Source organism: Ciconia boyciana, chromosome 22 (genome assembly GCF_034638445.1).
Source record: "Ciconia boyciana chromosome 22, ASM3463844v1, whole genome shotgun sequence".
In the NCBI taxonomy this organism is placed as follows: domain Eukaryota; kingdom Metazoa; phylum Chordata; class Aves; order Ciconiiformes; family Ciconiidae; genus Ciconia; species Ciconia boyciana.
The window spans coordinates 4317984-4335431 of NC_132955.1; positions in this window are offsets into that span (position 1 = coordinate 4317984).

The following is a 17448-nucleotide window of genomic DNA, read 5'->3' on the forward strand; positions in this document are numbered from 1 at the left end:
CATAGCTCCAGCACAGTGCTGCGATCAAGGATGACCACTGTACCTGTGACAAGTGTTGCTACACTGGATGTTCTAAAGGCATTTGAAGGTAAGTACTCTGGCAGAGCCAAGATGGTAGTATGAAGGGAAAAAAGGAAAAGAGAAAAAAAAGATGGCAAAAGAAAAAGAAAAAAAAGGTGGCAAAACCCCCCTAAAACACCATAAACAACGACAACACTATTTGATAGCTCTCACCACAGCCATAGCCGTGGGAACATCTGCTATTATATCAGTTGGACCTGATGCAGCTGAAGCCGGGTTTTTTTTCCTAGGAACTTCCTAATAATCTCTCTGCTGCAATAAAACACTCTAAAGTCATGACAATATGGTAATGCAGTCCCCCTTATACAATGCCTTCAATGCACTGTGGCATAAGTGACTTTGCCCAAAGATATCATCATAAGCTAAAGGAAAGAGACTGGCTGCTGTGTCTAGAAAGCGTGAATTAATACCAGCCAGGTTTTCTCCTCTCCTGTGAAAGGGCATACTGCAAACTGCTTCCCTCAAGGAGGCTCTGTAAGTGGAGTCGCTGTTTGTATCCACTCCAATTTGGAATTAAGAATGTTTCTGTACTCGGTCACCATAGCAGGAGGTCATAATATTTTTTCCACCTCTTCTTTTGGTACAAATGTCAAACTCGACAACAGCAGCCCCTCACAAGAAACATCAGTCAACTTCTAGCTTGAATTAATTTCTGTCTTTTGTGAATTTGTACTGTTGAATAATTCTTCCTGTTTAAGAAATACTTTAGGAGCAGATTTAGGGAGACAGACGTAAATCTTTTAAGAAGAAAGACTTTTAAGAAAGAAAGAGTTAGCTAGTGGAGGCAGTACAGCCCAAGGAGAGCAACAACACAGATGCAAAGGAGAAGCCATTTTCAGAAGTGCTCAGTATTTACCTTTTCAGCTAATGTCAACAGAGTATGTAGATTTTTTTCCCCAGGGGTAAGGACAAGTCTTGAGAACATAAGTAGAAGACCAGGAGGGTATAGAGATCTGTAAGGTAGGGCTAACACACATAGACTCTACAGGTTTATAAAGACAGACTCCATGCACAAAGTATTATCATGAGTTTGCTTTGATTTTCAAGCCCATATGACACTAGGACACTTCTCCCAGAGGTGCAAAAATGCTTGTCCAACAGCATTCTGGTCTCTCAAATTTAGGAAGTATCTTTCAAATAGGACTTGAATACTGAGAGTCACAGTAAAGGACATGAGGAAACAACAGGGTATAGCACAGAGGCAACAAAGTTGGGCAGAGGGTGAGACATGGCAAAAGCGAGTTTTAAGCACCCAGAGATGAAAATAATCCAAGGGAACAATTCTTCTTCCACCAAGGAACCTCCCTGTATGCAAAATGAAAAGATAATACCTTTTCTTTGCCACTTGCAGAATAAGGACACTTCCCTTGACTAGGCAATGTGCGAAGAGAGAATAAACATAATTTCTTCATCTGGAGCTCAAACAGACAAGAAACACCCCTGACTAGTTTGTTCCAGTCAGAATCAGGAGAAAGACAGTAAAAAACCAGTCTGGTTTTCCTGTAGATTCACTTTCCCCACACCCCAAATTATGCTCACTCTTATAAGAGATGAAGATCATTCACACTCTTTTGCTGAATGAAAAACAGCAGCCAGGCCACTGGTACAAAGGAGAGGCGGTCTGTCCGATTTGTTACTACGAGGACCCACGATTAGGATACACAGGGAATGTCGACTGTACCAAAACAAAGAACACTACGGTAATATGGTCGGCTCAAAGGTGGAGTCTGGAACAAGGGGAAAGGCAAGGCCAAGGCAAAGTCGAACAGGAAATTTATAAACTATGCATGTTAGGAAAATGCTGAGGACTCCTGTTACTGGACCAGTGGCTGGCAAAGGTCATCCTGAGTTGGTCATGACGAGCCCTTACATCTAGAGATCTGAGAGTGAGTATAACCCCACTGTAACACTAATGCTCTTCTATGGACAGTGCTTGAAGTCTGTCGCTACCCTACCTCTTAGGCTGTCTACCCTCAGGCAATAATTTCCAGCAGAGGTGGCTTACGTTCTAATATTGAGTTAATGATTGACTTTAAGTGTTCCTGAGGTCATGTTGTTAATAAACCTGCAAAGGAGTGTGACCTGGGAGGCAAAAGTAACCTTGTAGTCCAGCTTGTGGAACAACAGCTTCAGAAGTTGTGTCCTGAAAAAGTTTGGGTGCAGAAGATTAAAAGTTAAATCGAAGGTGAGAACAATTAACTTGAGAGAGAAAAAACAAACAAACAAACACCACAACACAATTCCTGAAATCAAAGCATTCAAGAGCTTAACATTAAGGTAGTCCTGAAAGGAAGAAGCCTGAAATAGTGCTTAAGAATTCAGATTTGAGCAGGAACTAGAATATTCCTATAAAGAATAAGCTGTGATTTCAATGTGTCCTGGTGGAGCCTTATCTCTGCTCTGTTCCTTACATACGGGTAATAAATAGAGACTCCTTGCAGCTCTGTGAGATGATTTGATCAAGACTGGATTTATTAGAATAGGAAAAGTAAGCAAACGTAAAAAAACACATCAGAGTCCGAGCGAGACTGATGGGAAACAGTCATTTGTGGAGGCAGCAGGAGGGTTTTTCTTTGTTGGAGGAGGACAGCGAGACCCTGGCAGGAGGTACAGGGAGCCCAAGCTGGATTTATGGAAGAGAGGAGGTTCACCGAGAGGCGCGCAGGGCCAGTTTTTGCTGGAGTTTGAAATATTTTTTCCATTATTACTCTTTCAAGCATAAGGCAGATAATTCTTACACCCTGGGGAAAAGGGACTATCTAAACTAACGGCTGGGTACCAGAATTCCTGGAAAGCCAAAGAGCAGGGTACAATACGTGCTGGACCCAAACTAACACAGAAAAGAGCTGACCCAGGAAGTTCAAGATTTAGATACATTTTTTGTATGGCAAAAAGATACACTTATAAGTTTTAATGTCACCTTCCAAAAGCATTCTTCATACAGGCCTTCCGTATTCAAATTATCATCCCTTACCTTATACCTCCCTGGAAATTGCTTTTGGGGTCTTACACAGTGTCCGATGCAGTCGATGGGAGTGGTTTTTGAACAACTTCCAGGAGAGCCATTAAAGTTCCTTCTTGGCTGCCTTCAAAACATGCTGCAAGTTTCAGCTATGAAACCTGTGCACGTGAACAGAAAGATATCTGAGCAAGTTAGAGGGAAACGTTCCTCAAACATGCTTTGCACAGTCCACCAGTAAGGGCATAGCACAACAGCAGCAAATGACTGAGGATGCAGAAACTGTTACTTCTAGTAATCCATTTGAGTTCAACTACAGAAATAATATTTATGACACTCAAGAAGCTTTAAGAGGAAGAAAAGGGAAAAAAAAAAAAGCCCAGCACCAGGAAAACCATTTACAAACTGCAATATTTGAGAATGATCTCATATTTAAAAAAAAAGATTAAGTACAGCAAAACGTGTAACTGGAAATGAGAGAACGAGTGAAATGCCTTAAAATTTAGGATTTGAGGAATATATAACAGGTTTTGCCAAGAATTATTCACATACATCTGCACAATCCCCATCCATCTATTTTTACTTTTTTGTGGGCCAATAAAGAGAGCTGCATATTGTCAATACTAAAAGTAAGTGCTGAAGCTTTAAAAACCATTTGTATCACAGTACAGAAAAGAATGATTATGTTCAAATTAACCTTTCTCACAGCTTATGTAGCTTCGGCCATATCAGACTGAAGGCGCAGCATGACCTTTTCCTCACCTTCAGACAGGAACAAGAAAAAACACACAAGAAAAAGGGTTGGATGATCCTACTCAGGGACCACCTTAGCCCAATCCTCCTTCTTTTGCATCCTATGAACTCTTTTCTCCAGGGGTTTTGCATCCCAGGTAAGCTGTTCTACCCTGTAGTACACAGGTTTTTCAAGGAGTCACACTAGATATGTCCATAGTCCCTGCTGGCCTCAAAAGCTCAAGGTGAAATCCTGGCTCCATTCAAATAAACAGCAAAACTCCCTTGCCTTCGAAAGGCATTTCCCACTGTAAATTCCAGAGTCATTTGCAGAACTGTCCATCTGCTTAATTGCTTGCCCCTGTTGTTGGTTTCTGTCAGCGTTACCTTCCCTGCATACCTAATAGTGCATTTGCTCTAGTTACTTAGTTAATTAGCTTTCGGAGCATCTACTGTATACCAGGTAGGGGTACTCAAACGGCCATCCTATCTATACGCTTAATAATGGCTACATAAAATAAATGCTAATTTCTTTCCCTACAGGCAAGCTTCAAAAATTAGGGACATTTCTCCAAAGTAAGTTCTCAAACACACATTTATAACTGGCCATAAAAACCCAGAGGTCATTTTCCTGGAGGAGGGGCAGAGACCACGTGGGCCAAGGTCAGGCGCTAGATCTTCCCAACGTAGCCTCTGCCTTGGCCGCACGATAAAGGCACCACCACGCAACCCGCTCCTCCTCACGTGCCTCCTAGCCATGCAAACCCTGCTTTAATTGTCCTGCATCAGTACTGGCTCTTGTATATTCCATTTCAATACCAGAAAAATCCATAATCTGACAAATGCTGATACTGTAGTCCCAAACTCTCCTTATTTACAATACTGGAGTATTACTGGTATTGACAAAACCATTCTCCAGGGGATGCCACTAAACTAGTCATTAATTCAGCCAATGCTATTTCCACACAGCTTGTTTATTCAGTTGCCGTTGACATTTCCTATAGTTTGTTTAATTCACAGCAGTGACACATATAGGTGAGAGCAGACCAAATTAACCCACTTTTGAAGCTACAACCAGTCATCAAAGCCAGCCAGAGCTCCCCCAGCTGTTTGCATTTGTTTGTAATACAAAGGAAAATTTTAGTAGCATTCCCTTTTTTTTTTTCCCCTCTCTATTTAGAAAACAAATGCTAAATCTTCTGGGGAATATTCAAGAGCTCGCTTGCCATTACTATGAGCCATACATTAGCCCTGTTGTTGCTGATGAGGTTAAAAATCACAGTTTCTGGAACAGAGTGCTGAGCAGATGAGTGTTGCTGAGCTGTCGGGACAGTTGTTGGGGTAGGAGCTGCCAGTCTAAAGAGATTTTTGCCTTTCAGCTAACAATTTTATTCATATGCAGTAAAGGTCCTCCCCTTTTTCCTTGCTTCCAACTGGCCCTCCAGATGCAATTTTTGCTAAGTGTTCATGACAAATCTATTCAGCGCTGTAAAAAAGCCAAAGGTTCTTTACACCACTAATTTAGCTACGTCTGCCACGGCTCCATCGAAAATATCGCAGCTCCACTGCTGGGGCTTTTGACAGCACAGTGTAAACACACAACTGCAGGCAAACAAGTTAAAAGTATAATGAAAAGGTAACAGCTGGAAGACACAAGTCCAGTGCATTGTTCCCTCGGCTTTATGCAGTTACTTATTCTTGTGCAGTCAACTCGCAGTATTTCTAAGGAAGTAATGTCTGTGTGTTTTATGCATACTTTGCCTTGGTGGTAATAACAACCCAATAGGCAATGCAAAAGAAAATGAGGCCCATGGCAAAGACAGCTCAGGCATAAGCAATGAATAAAATCAAATGGGAGCCTCAATTCCCTCATTTCCTATTGCATAAATCCTTGGCTTTGCAATTTTAACACCATTTTCATTGTTTTAATGTCATTTTCTATAGTCTTCTGGTTTGTTGCTTAGAGGAAACAGGAAAAGCAAATTCTTTCTCTCTCCTCCATGCTTCATCATCGGTGGGAGAATTTGAAGAGGTCAGAAATTTTTGACAAAAATATTTATATTAGAAAAATAAGATTTCCTTTAATTTCAACTGTACTTGGAAAGAGATTGCTTCCAAGCATGTTTTCAGTCTTTTGTAGAGTGAGCTTTCCCTCCTGACATATGCACACACTTCATTACTATTTTCCAAATTTTTCCAGTTGGAAGACAGTACGAATGTGTGGGAAACACTGTCAAGCTTTGGAACACTTTCAAAACTGAAAGTTATTTTCATTTGGAAAGTAACACTTGCAGTACTTCCCAGGTGTTAAATGTTTGAGGTGTTAATTTTTAAAGCGCCAGGATGACCCTGCGGCTGCTTTTAGGCTATTTTGGTACAAAATGTCAGGATCCTGCTCCCAAGAAGACTCTAGAACTCTTCTAGACCAACAGCCATGTTTCTAGAACAGAAAAGAGAAGACTGCTTACACAAGGGGACGTCAACACTTTCCAGACTCAGCTGAGCAGTGCAGTTGAAGAACACCAGCCTTGCCAACACACAGAGATACAGGGTGTATCACTAAGGTATCTTAAAGATCTATGGTAAAAGACATAATAATATAACAGTAGCTAACGCGTTTTTTTCCTTAATCGAGCATTAAATGCAGAACCCGTGTGATTATATGATGAATTATGCAGTAATAATATGACCCTGCAATAAAAATGGAAATTCAGTGGGCAGTCTGTAAACTGTTAAGTTTTCCTAAAAAACAACCTGTAAATATCTGCAGAGGAAGCAGCATCCTTGGAAAACAATGAGTCATAAATCTTTTTTTTTCTTTCCCTGACATACTGAGCACAAAAAGGAACTAACACGGATAGTAGCTGCTAGCATGTTTGTCTTACACTGATTTCTTCATGTCTGAGAAGAAAAGGAATCCTTTAGCAAAACAGTAGATAAATATTTGTCCTTTTTTTTTTTTCCTTAGATGAAGCGCTCTCATTTCCAGTCACTTATTCCCTGTGTGTCTTGGCTTTTGATGTTGTGTTTCTCTTGCTCAAAATTCATTAAATCAACATTTTGCCATTAAGAGATTCCCACATAACCTGGAATGCATTCAAATGACTCGCAGGGGGATGACCATCACATAAAGAGAGCAGAGAATGTAAATATAATTTAGTCAAACGTGTATGTCTTACCGGGATGAATTCTACCAGCATAACTCATGCTGGGTCACATGCTAACTTACAAGCAGATCCATTTAACCTAATGGCATAATTTACATAGTAAATTAGGGACAGATTTTCAACAGCGGTCACCACCTGGCAAATCCATAACACTCATGAACAAATATTTTAAAATAAACTCGTAGAGTCCTGCTTTTACCAGATGTTTGGCGTATTTTTTGAAATCTGGTTCAACAGGAATACAGGCAGAGGAATGACAAAAGAACACAGCCCTGGCAGACGCATGCTTACAAATATAAGGCCTCATTCCACCTGAAGCAGCATTAAGCTCATTGCATAAACAGAGTGAAAGTACTACAGTAAAGAAAGGAATGACCTGCTTTACACAGGATGCCCTTTCACGCCCTTATCAGCTTTGTTTCTTCATGCATGTGTAGAAAGGAGCACAAGGAAGGGAATCGAGTATTAAAAGCTTCACTCTGTGAACGGGAGCTGAAGGCAGCTCAAAAGTTTAGAACACAACAGGCTGTCTCTTCAGTGCTATAACAGCTTGCTTACGTGCCATCTTACCCTATAGTACACAGCAGGCCGCACCACGTCGGGAAGGACGAGGCGCCCCGGGAGGTACGTGGGACAGCAGAGCTCCGCTGCCACGCACCCCAGCTGCACTGTCTCCACACCTCGGCTGGCCGTTCCGCCGGCAGCACTTCTGGCCCAGGCACCCTTCTGTTCTTGCCTCGCCCCAGCTACTGCGGATGTTTACCAAGGCGATGATCTTCATCTTTCTCTTCTCTTTCCTATCTGGAGGCTTATATTCCTTTCCTAGCTTGTAAACAATGCATGATGTGTAGATTTGAAGTGCAGTATATGCGTAGCTCTAATTTTCTCACAAACGTAAGGATTTTTTTTCTGGCTGATCCATTTCAAATACTGCAGTCATTTGTAATGCATAATCCTACCATATCACTGGTTGGTGTTGAATCTTTAGCCTCACTGTGATCAAATATTTAAAATACAACTAATAAATTGAATGTAGACTTTAACTCACTGCCACTCTATCCTTTATAATCTACAGATAAATTATACAGGCAGAATCCCTCCAGAAGTACAGAAAATAACAGATTTTAAATTGGATTGACAGCAACGGTCATTCGCAGGCAGTAAGTATCCACTCATGTGTTACACCGACTGGGTAAATGGGAAATTGTTACCTTCAGAACTGTCAGTTCCTCACCTGACACTTACTACAAAAGATCAAAAGAACCAGTTACAGCTGACAACAGACAGGATTGAAATTGTACAAAGCACGAAGGCTTAGAATCTGGTCTGCTTCAGTGAAGGCTGGGACACATGCACCTGATTAAAATATGGATGGTCAGTTATTTCAAAGGTGATAAAGTCTATTCTCTCAAAACAACGAAGATTAACCTTCACAATCTATTTGCTAAATAGGTGGGATGCAAAGTTACTTCCCCTGACAATGAGCATTCCTGGGGGAACAGTAAATGCACAGCACAACAGAACCGAAAATTTGAAATAAAAGCACACAGGGCATTTTTAAGTGTCATCATTTGTTAATGCTGACATATGTGACTAATCACAGTCAATTTAGTGTTGATGTTAAGTTTGTCTTTTTTTTACAAGTATTGAGTAATGTTAAATATCACTGTGGGCAGGTGTGATTGTTATTTAAAAGAAAATTGATATGAGAGATGAAGGGCCACAGCTACAGTTGGTGTAACAAGTGAGTACTGCCCACTTCAGGACAGTGCAGTGATGCCATTAAATCATCCAGCAACCTGTCTTGCTGTATCCAAGTGAATTCTTACATGTTGTTAAAAAACCCACCAAACCCAATAAAAACTGTGCAACCAAAAATAATGTTTGCATCTGTTTCAAGAAGTACGTGCACAAATTCATCTTAGGCTTTGGGACAGACGAATTCTGCAGCCAAGGTTAATTTTTCAAGGGTGAACTGCTAAACAGGTGCCTTACATTTGGTTTGCTTTTCCTTTTTTTTTTTTTTTAACCCCAGTTAAAAGCACTGATCAGCACCAGAGCCAGCAAACCAGAAAAGATGTACACAACGTCAAATCTGGTACTTCACAGACTACCTCTGACCTCCTTGACAAACAGCGCCTAGCAATCCAAACTGCAGTATATCCTCTGTATGCTTGGCCATGCTGTCTTCTGAAAAATACTACAGAAAGGCTACTAGAGACAAGAAGTCACAATTTCTCTACAACACCAAACGCATCAAATAAGTCCTCACTGCTCATTTCCTCTGTCCTGTTCAGAGGACAGAAAGAATTGCCACCACAACAGGTCATTAACTATCTTCTTGGTAGTTACTAACCTTAATAACCTTCTTAATAACCCGAAAGGCTGACATACAGGCCCCTGTGGTTTTCAAGATCCTATGCACTCACGGGGTTGTACATGAAATGAGAAGGAATGGGTTACTCCATGTGAAAAGAGGTCATAAAAAGCATGCAATCAACTTCCTAGTGTATGTTTAGGAGCTGGCTCAAAACAAGATGCTGGCAGGTTGCAACCACTGGGGATAACATGCCACGTTCTTTCCTCCTCTCCAGCTGCCAGTGTTCGTAAGAAGATCTATAAAATACAAGGAAATCCACAATACAATTCAAAACCAGCAAATCAGTGTGTTTCCCTGTGATTTCATCTCAGCCTTATGGTGCTGCTTTGAACATGGGTGCTATGTTGCACGCCTCGATCTGTGGGTGTGCAACTCCACACCTCACCAGCATCCCATCTCTGCAACGCACACTTCAGCGGTCTCGTAACAGACACCTGCTTTGACACCCCCCATCTACAGTCTGTCGTACCTACCCTTGGCAGGTCTCTGATACAACAAAGTTGTTAAAGTTAGCTTTAAACGTGTGCGTAGTTCTATTAGCTTAAATAGGAGAGGTTGTGTGCTTGAAGTTAATCCTTGCATAAACTATTTCCTCTTGTTCAAATCAAGGTGGCTGACTGTTCTTGGCAATATGGACTATGCCACTGTATCTGTTTGTCTATCGGGGGGACCTGACAGGCAACCTCAGGTAGGATATGACTACAATATAAATATTTAACACAACTTTACATTTTAATTTCATCATCCATCTTCAGAATGATTTCCTAAGCTTTACTAATTCACATCCTCCTTCCCGAGGCAGGTTATTATCAAAAGCCCTCTGAAGTACAGGGAAGATAAAACCACAAAAGGAACCAGTATCAGAGCAGGAACTAGGAAAAAAAAGAACTTTCAAAAAGCATTTCAACACCTGCGTTTCAGGAGGCTTGTCCTGAAACATGACATCTGATCAGCTGCAAACCTGGGAAGCTAAGGATGCATCTCTTTTCACACAGTGCAGATGGCATCACTTTAATTACTCTTCAGCATCATGTGTTGAATAGAACTTTTTTTTTTTTAAATAAATGGACTGTTGTCTTTGCCTTCCTAAGAATGTTCCCACATTGAAGAGTCAAGTGAAGGAAAACAGAGTGGGGGAAAAAATCTCCAGGAACCAGGGACCTTTCCGTAGTACTCCACAGTAATTATTTCCCACCAAAAAGACGAAAGTTGACAGAATGAACATACGATCAAAATCATGGGCAATATTAAGCAGCACCGGCTGCATTTCCTAGTTACAGGAGCATAGGACAGGGTTGCTTGGTAACACAGCTCCAGCCACACTCCACTTGGAAATCAGCCATCAAAGGAACTCCCATGCCATTGCAGCGTTGCTACGGCAACACACAGAAGTGATGGATCCCAAGTTAGAGACACACCTTAAGCAAGAGTATGTTTCCTCTCATTTTAAACACTTTCCAAACCATAAATACATGGAGTCTGCAATTCTAAATAGCTCCCAGCAAGGCTAACTTCTGGGGTTTTTTGTTAGCATTCATATCATGTGAGACTTTGCCCATGTAGCAAAGCAATTAGCGAGGAAAAAAACCCAAACGTAATGTCTGCAGCACTGGATTGCACGCAGTTCATCAAACAATAAGGCCCAACGCACAGCAGCGGTGTCACTGCGTTCTTCCGGCGCCTAAAGAACAGAAAGAGGAGGGTACTCTATCTGGTGGACACGGGAGGAGGTAATGTGTACCAGGAGGAGGTAATGCGTACCGGTGGGGCCGCGCGTTTGGAGAAGCCGGGGGTGGGCAGCGGTGCTGCAGGCCCACCTGGACCACCGCAGGCCAGCCAGAGGATGGGACCTGCCTGGCAGCAGGCGCCGACCCTGCCAGCTGCCTGCAGCTGGGCAAGGCATCTGCTGCTGCCTCAGCCCACAGAGGGACGGCCCAGGTAGTCTAGAGTTTAAAGCATGATTCAGCTGACCAAGCAGGGATGACTTGCAGTCAGATGGGGGAGGGGGGGAATCATCACACCTTGGGGTGACTGCCTGTGAACTTGCTCTCCAGGACTATTGAGTGATCCAGGATAAGCGGCTCAGATGGAGATACCCGTGTTCCAGACACCCACTTTTGATCCGACAGATCCTACCCTTATGCCACCTCACTGCCCCACTGTACGCAGCTGTAACACAGCTATATCAGACTATCTGACAGAGAAGACCAAAAACCTGTCACGTCCTAAAAAAAGCCTGATGGGGGGGAGTTTACTACAACCACATGGAAGAGTAAGTTTGTTGACTCCTAGAAGTAAGTTTTCCCCTTGAAGCCAAAGAGTTCTGTGGGTTTGCAGGATGTCAGCTTTACCCCGGTGTGCAATGCCTTTGCTTCAGCAGCTGCTGTCCACCACCTCATTTCTGCACAGTGATTATACCGCTAAACCTGACATACACCTTGACAGGGAACTTCACTTTTCAAAGTCAATCAGTGCCAGCTTGTAACGATGTCAAGTCCGCATTCATCTCACTGGTGGTAGCCAGATCCTCAGGCAAATACCAAGTGCAAATGATGAGGACAGACACTGAGCTTCGCTTTCTGTTGCTGTGATATGCCGATGATTGGCAACTGAGTACAAGGGGGGTTAACAGAAGCAGAGTTCTTTTTTTCCTGAAAATGTCTAAAACGGCCCCATGAACCAAAATTATAAAATAATTATACTCTGCCTTGAGCTGAACACAAAAAGGTTATTCACTACAAAGCCCTAGCAACCATCTTACCCTTAAAGAAAAAGAAAGCAGACTGCCAAAGCAGTAATGAAATGACACACAACTGTTAATTTCATGTCTGTTTTTCAGAAGTCTGTAATAATAACCAGTAATTCCTTACAAAGCATCCATTCTTGTTCCCTAATTCCCACCTAGGGTTATTAAAAGACTTAACCATTCCCTAGCTGTATCTTTTAGGAAGATAATGTCCACTCTATTCCTTAAGTAAAAATACACAAATCTTTTTTAAGGGAAATAATCGAATTTATAAAGGCTCTATAAAAGTGCTCAGGTGGGTCCAAAGGGCTTAGCAGGACCAGTAATGACATCTGAACATACAGATTAATTTTTCTGTGGCCCAACATGAGGCAAGTTTGATGGCCTCAGCACAGTGCTTCATATCAGAAGGTCACCTTGCATAGCCTTAACAGTTCTGAGCAGAAAAGAATGAGAACTGCACTAAACCAGACAAAGCTGCACAGGTTTATGCTGTAATTAGCTGAAAATATACAATTTCACCGTCACCATTTGTGTGTCTTTCAAGAGGACACGTATTTATTACCAAGTAGATGGAGATCTGAAAATAATAGCAAAGGCAGACAGGATTAGGAATAGCTCCTCTAATTGTGTTGCAACATGATGTTACCGCATAATGAAAAAGAATTCAGTTCCAGAAGCAGAAATCTGTGCAGCTCCTGTGATCAGCCACTTGGGAGAAAGAACTGCCTCAAAACATTGATCCTGCTGACTGACTCAGGATTGACATTACCAGGTCTGCTAGTCTCATCCAGCTGCCAGCTGCTCTTATGTATGTAAGAATAAACTGGGCTACAAAGAGACTTGTGGTGTCAAAAAAAAAAAGCATATTCACATATGGTACCTACTCAACAAAAACAGATGCAGGTACATAAACATCGTGCAGTTTAAACAGGGAGAATCTTCGGTGAGCAGCCACAAACGTATGGCTACCACTCCACGTGAATTTATGCAACACTAATACATTCTCCTCTGCGTCCGGTGTACAGTCTGCTGCAGTTCTCTGTGACAAATGCTGCCTCCTTAGCACAAGACAAAGATAGAGACTTCTGGTTTTAGCTCTGGAAGTCCTCACGGGACTCGGTCGAATTGGTGGCTGCAAAGGCTCGGCCCCTATTTGAATTCCTGGAGCTTCCAGAACTGAGCTCAAGCTTCTGCTTTCCACAGGGCACATGCAAGGCATTTGTCCGCACGCTGCAGAGCCCGCATCTAGGATGCAATGATTCAACCTTTTGCTGCTGTAGTTACTCTGGTCAGCCCACGCTGCTGGCCAGAATGTCAGCCCTCGATCGTGGGTCTGGTCCCCAGTGCCAATTTCAGCCTGATGTTCCCTATGAATTTTGAAATGTAACCTACAGCACAATACCATAAACACTTTCTATTACTGTATGCTGTCTAATAAGCAATTCAATGAGCATTATATTTTTATTTACATCTGAAAGAGCTGCAGTAAAAAATTTCTGGGCAGGCTATGCATAAATGCATGAAATTGCTCCTACTTCACTAATGAACTATTGTGTGTAATAAAATTAATCTCATTCCACCCATGATATATCTGGTTTAATTTTTGAAGCAGGGAAATTTAGACACATGTAATTTGTAGAAGGGGGAGCCAAAATTCAAGAGATTCACTTTAAATCAATCAGGCAGTTGTTTTATTTATATAGCACCCTTCAGAAAAATTATCTGAAGGCACTTCACAATGCAAAAATAACTCAACTTGGCAAACTTCCAGGAGGGCTGCTGCTGTTGACCATGCCTTAAGACACCGTTCACATGGCAAAAGGGTTCCTTAATCAATGCACGCTTTTTTTACCCAAATTTGCTTTAGATCCTAAAGTTACTACTACAGTCACTCTGAGCAGGTGTTTCTCGAGAGCTCATTCACACAACTCGCCTGTTGGCCAAAACCAGCTGTTCTGTGGGTTGGCGACACACCTTCCTCACACAGTGCTGCATGCTTTCAGGACAATCACGTTCACTCCCATGCTCTAGGCAGGGTTCTCAGTTATTTTATTTCTGCATTTGAGGAAGAGATGGGAGTGGAAAGGAAGCTGTCTACGCCTTTTTTGCATTCTGCATACTCTGGTGCAACGCAGGTCTGTGTGTACTTTACATAACGTGCAAGACAGATGAGCCTCAGAACTGAAGCTCACATGAAGCTTTATGTAAAATACTTGCACAACAGATTCAAAAACAAAGCAGAGCTCCCGGAAACAAAGCACAGCTCTGAAGCAGAGCCTCAGGAAATGCAGCTCTCTACCGACTTGTGCCAGCAAGCCCTGTACATTTTCATTATTTATACAGAGCTTTAGATGAGAAGAGCAATGTGCACTAGGTAAAATGTACTGTACAAATAAGAGTCAGCTCCAAAAATTTACAGTCTAACGGCACCAAAGGAGCACATAAATCAATACAAACATACACAGGATGATGTATGGCATTTTGACTTGGAAAGTGGCTAGAAATAGGTTCAGTCTTAAGAACCATTCTTAGAGAAAATGGGTCTTTGTGAACTCTGCTTGGGCAGCTATTCCAAGCACATGGAAAGACTTAGAACAAGGGAAAAAGCACAGAGCCAGTAACAGTGAGAAAGGAGGAAGAAAGAGAGGGAGAGAAGGATCATGAACTGTACAGGGCTTAGAGGACTTAGGGAGCTACAGGAGCTATGAAGATACATAGGGAGAGAGCACCCAGTAGCGCTTCAGTGATCCTGGAATGGATCAAGAATCTGAACCTGATTAACAAAGCAACACAAGATATTTTAAACAGAGGACATGCCCAAGTGAAGTGAACCCTGGCATGGCTGGTAGATGTTTTGCTTTTAATTTTGAATTAGAGAGATACCCAATAGTGAATCTGGAGTTTAAAGCTGTGCTATAAAATGGTATTTCAAAATAAAAACAGTAGCACAGACATTTTAATTTATGCATCTAGTCATACAGGATTCGTTTCAAACTTTTGTGGTTTCCTTATGGTTTTGTCTCCTCTCTGTGTAGCTTTCTGAAGGAACTGTTGGGATTACGTTCAAGCTAAAATTTACCCTCAGCTGTCATAATCTTCACTACTTAAGAACATCTCCCAAGCATTAAAACTAGATGGAGAGGAAGATGCTCAACAGGTACAATGCAACAAGTAGATTTATTCTGCAAAGCTAGATGCTAAGGGGTTTTTTTTCAAGTATTTTTCCACATTCTGGATAAAAACTTGAGCGCTACACAGACAGACGTGATTAACGGAAGCCTCCCGTGCAAAGGCGTGATTAATTTGGTACCTTCACTAACCTGGTGGTGCCCGTCCCCCAGAGCGAGTGGGATACATGCACAATTGATGACTGTACCTAAAATCCTCTTCATGGGAAGCTATATCCCTACAATAGATTAAGACCTTGACTACAGCATTACCTTTGCTGCCTGAAGATGTTAACCTTCTCTCATCTCCACTCTGCATAAAAACCTTTGTTAAATTGTGATCTTCCAACAGCTAGTTTCTGTGCTAAGCATTCAGAGCTCCTGATGTTAAGGAAAATACAATCTAGCAATAACAGCGTGTACAGAAGGACAAAGACACAGCAGAATTAAGGTTGCAGTGCATGCTGTGTGTACAGTACTTATGTTTATACAATAAGGTGTGTATTTAAAGGTGAAAAGCAGGATGTGTTAAGTAGTTTAACTCTCCAGTTTCTTGCTAGTATCACTGTGATATACTAGGTACACAGCAATACTAAAGGCTCCGCCATATTTTTCTACTCATCACGTACTATGAAACTATGTGCTCTAACGGGGAAAAAAGGATTGGCAATTGTTGACATGGACACAAAAGGCATCACAAGATAGATGCTGAATGGCAGACGGTAAAGCCAGCACAGGACCAGGACCCAAGACCTGCAGTGTCCCAAGAGAAGCATCTGTGCGGGGCAATAGCTCCCGTCTTCTGGCTGCCATCAAACTCTAAGTGTAATGGCAACAGGGACACTCTGCTTTTCACAAAAAGCAAGACACCGCTAGTAAAGTGACTGGTACCATCCTCCCTCTCTGAAGTCGATGTCTCCAAGTTTCTCCTGATACATTTAACATCTAATTTGGGACAGAAAAAAAAAAAAGACAGTCTGGAGCCCTTTCTTTCCCCCAGGAAAGTTTGCCAATCCCTATGTTACAACACGAGTCCCACAGAATTACTATTACTGCATTAACTTCTTGGAAACAGCAGTAATGAGGTGCACAGCTAGAAGAGGTGAGGAAAATGAAGAACCAGTCCTCCCTTTGTTCTACAGGGGAGTTACGCCTGACATTTTTGTGGGAATGATGCTTAGCAAGCCGGAATGGGAACATGCCAGATCAGGGAAAGGAAGAACTTGCTCTATGCTCTCACCTTTGAATTATCAGACTGCCAAAACATGCATCAATTTGTCAGACAGAATTTAAAGCTCATTCAAGTCACAGCAATTCAGAATTCCCCTTCCTCCTCTCAAGCAGGGTGGACAGAACACAAGAAAGGAGGTGACACAGCAAAGGGCTGGGTACCGAAAAGCCTTTCTGTCCTGAGGACTCCTTTTTTTGAGGCCACAGGCTGTGCTCAATGTAAGCAGAAGGCTTTTCCTACACTTTACAGTTTTCCCACTGCCTTTTTTTCCCCCCACATTACCTTTGGTTTTTTAAGGCATGTTGTTAAACACAGCTACCTTTCCCTTCTTTTCTGGGAAGAATACCCTACTTTGGGGAAATATCAACCAACGACCACTAAAAGAAGGGAAAGCATAGGAATCAAAACTGAGAAGCTCAATCACCTCAGCAGCATTGTTTTTTTTCATGAGTACAGGATAAATAGACTGGGTTTTCTTCCCCAAGTAAAGGGCATTTTGTCCATATTTACATAGATGCACTAGCGTACCTGTAAGACTCAAGCTTGTAATAGCCTCTCTGCTTGTGAAAACATTGCATACAAAATGTTCAGTGAGCTTGAAAACATTTTGGGAATCACTTTCAGAGGCCTGTAAGCAAGACACAGAAAATGAACTTCTTAATATCCACAGGGGTTTTAATGTTTCTGTTTGCCTCTCCTTATAACTTTTCTGAAAACACTTATGTCGGGGGGGGGGGGGGTGTCCAGAAAAACATATTGCATTGGCGTTGGAAGAATATAATGCATCTTTCTGTTCTTAATGAAGCTAACGCAGAGTTTATAATTGACCAAAACTAGAACATGACTGATTCAACCAATGTCACAAACTGACATAACCACTGAATATCCTGTTTATTGTTTTTAAAGTATATTTTCTCCACTCTCACTGATGCTCCATTAAAATTCTTGAGGCCATACCAAAAAGAAATTCTGCCAAAAGCTG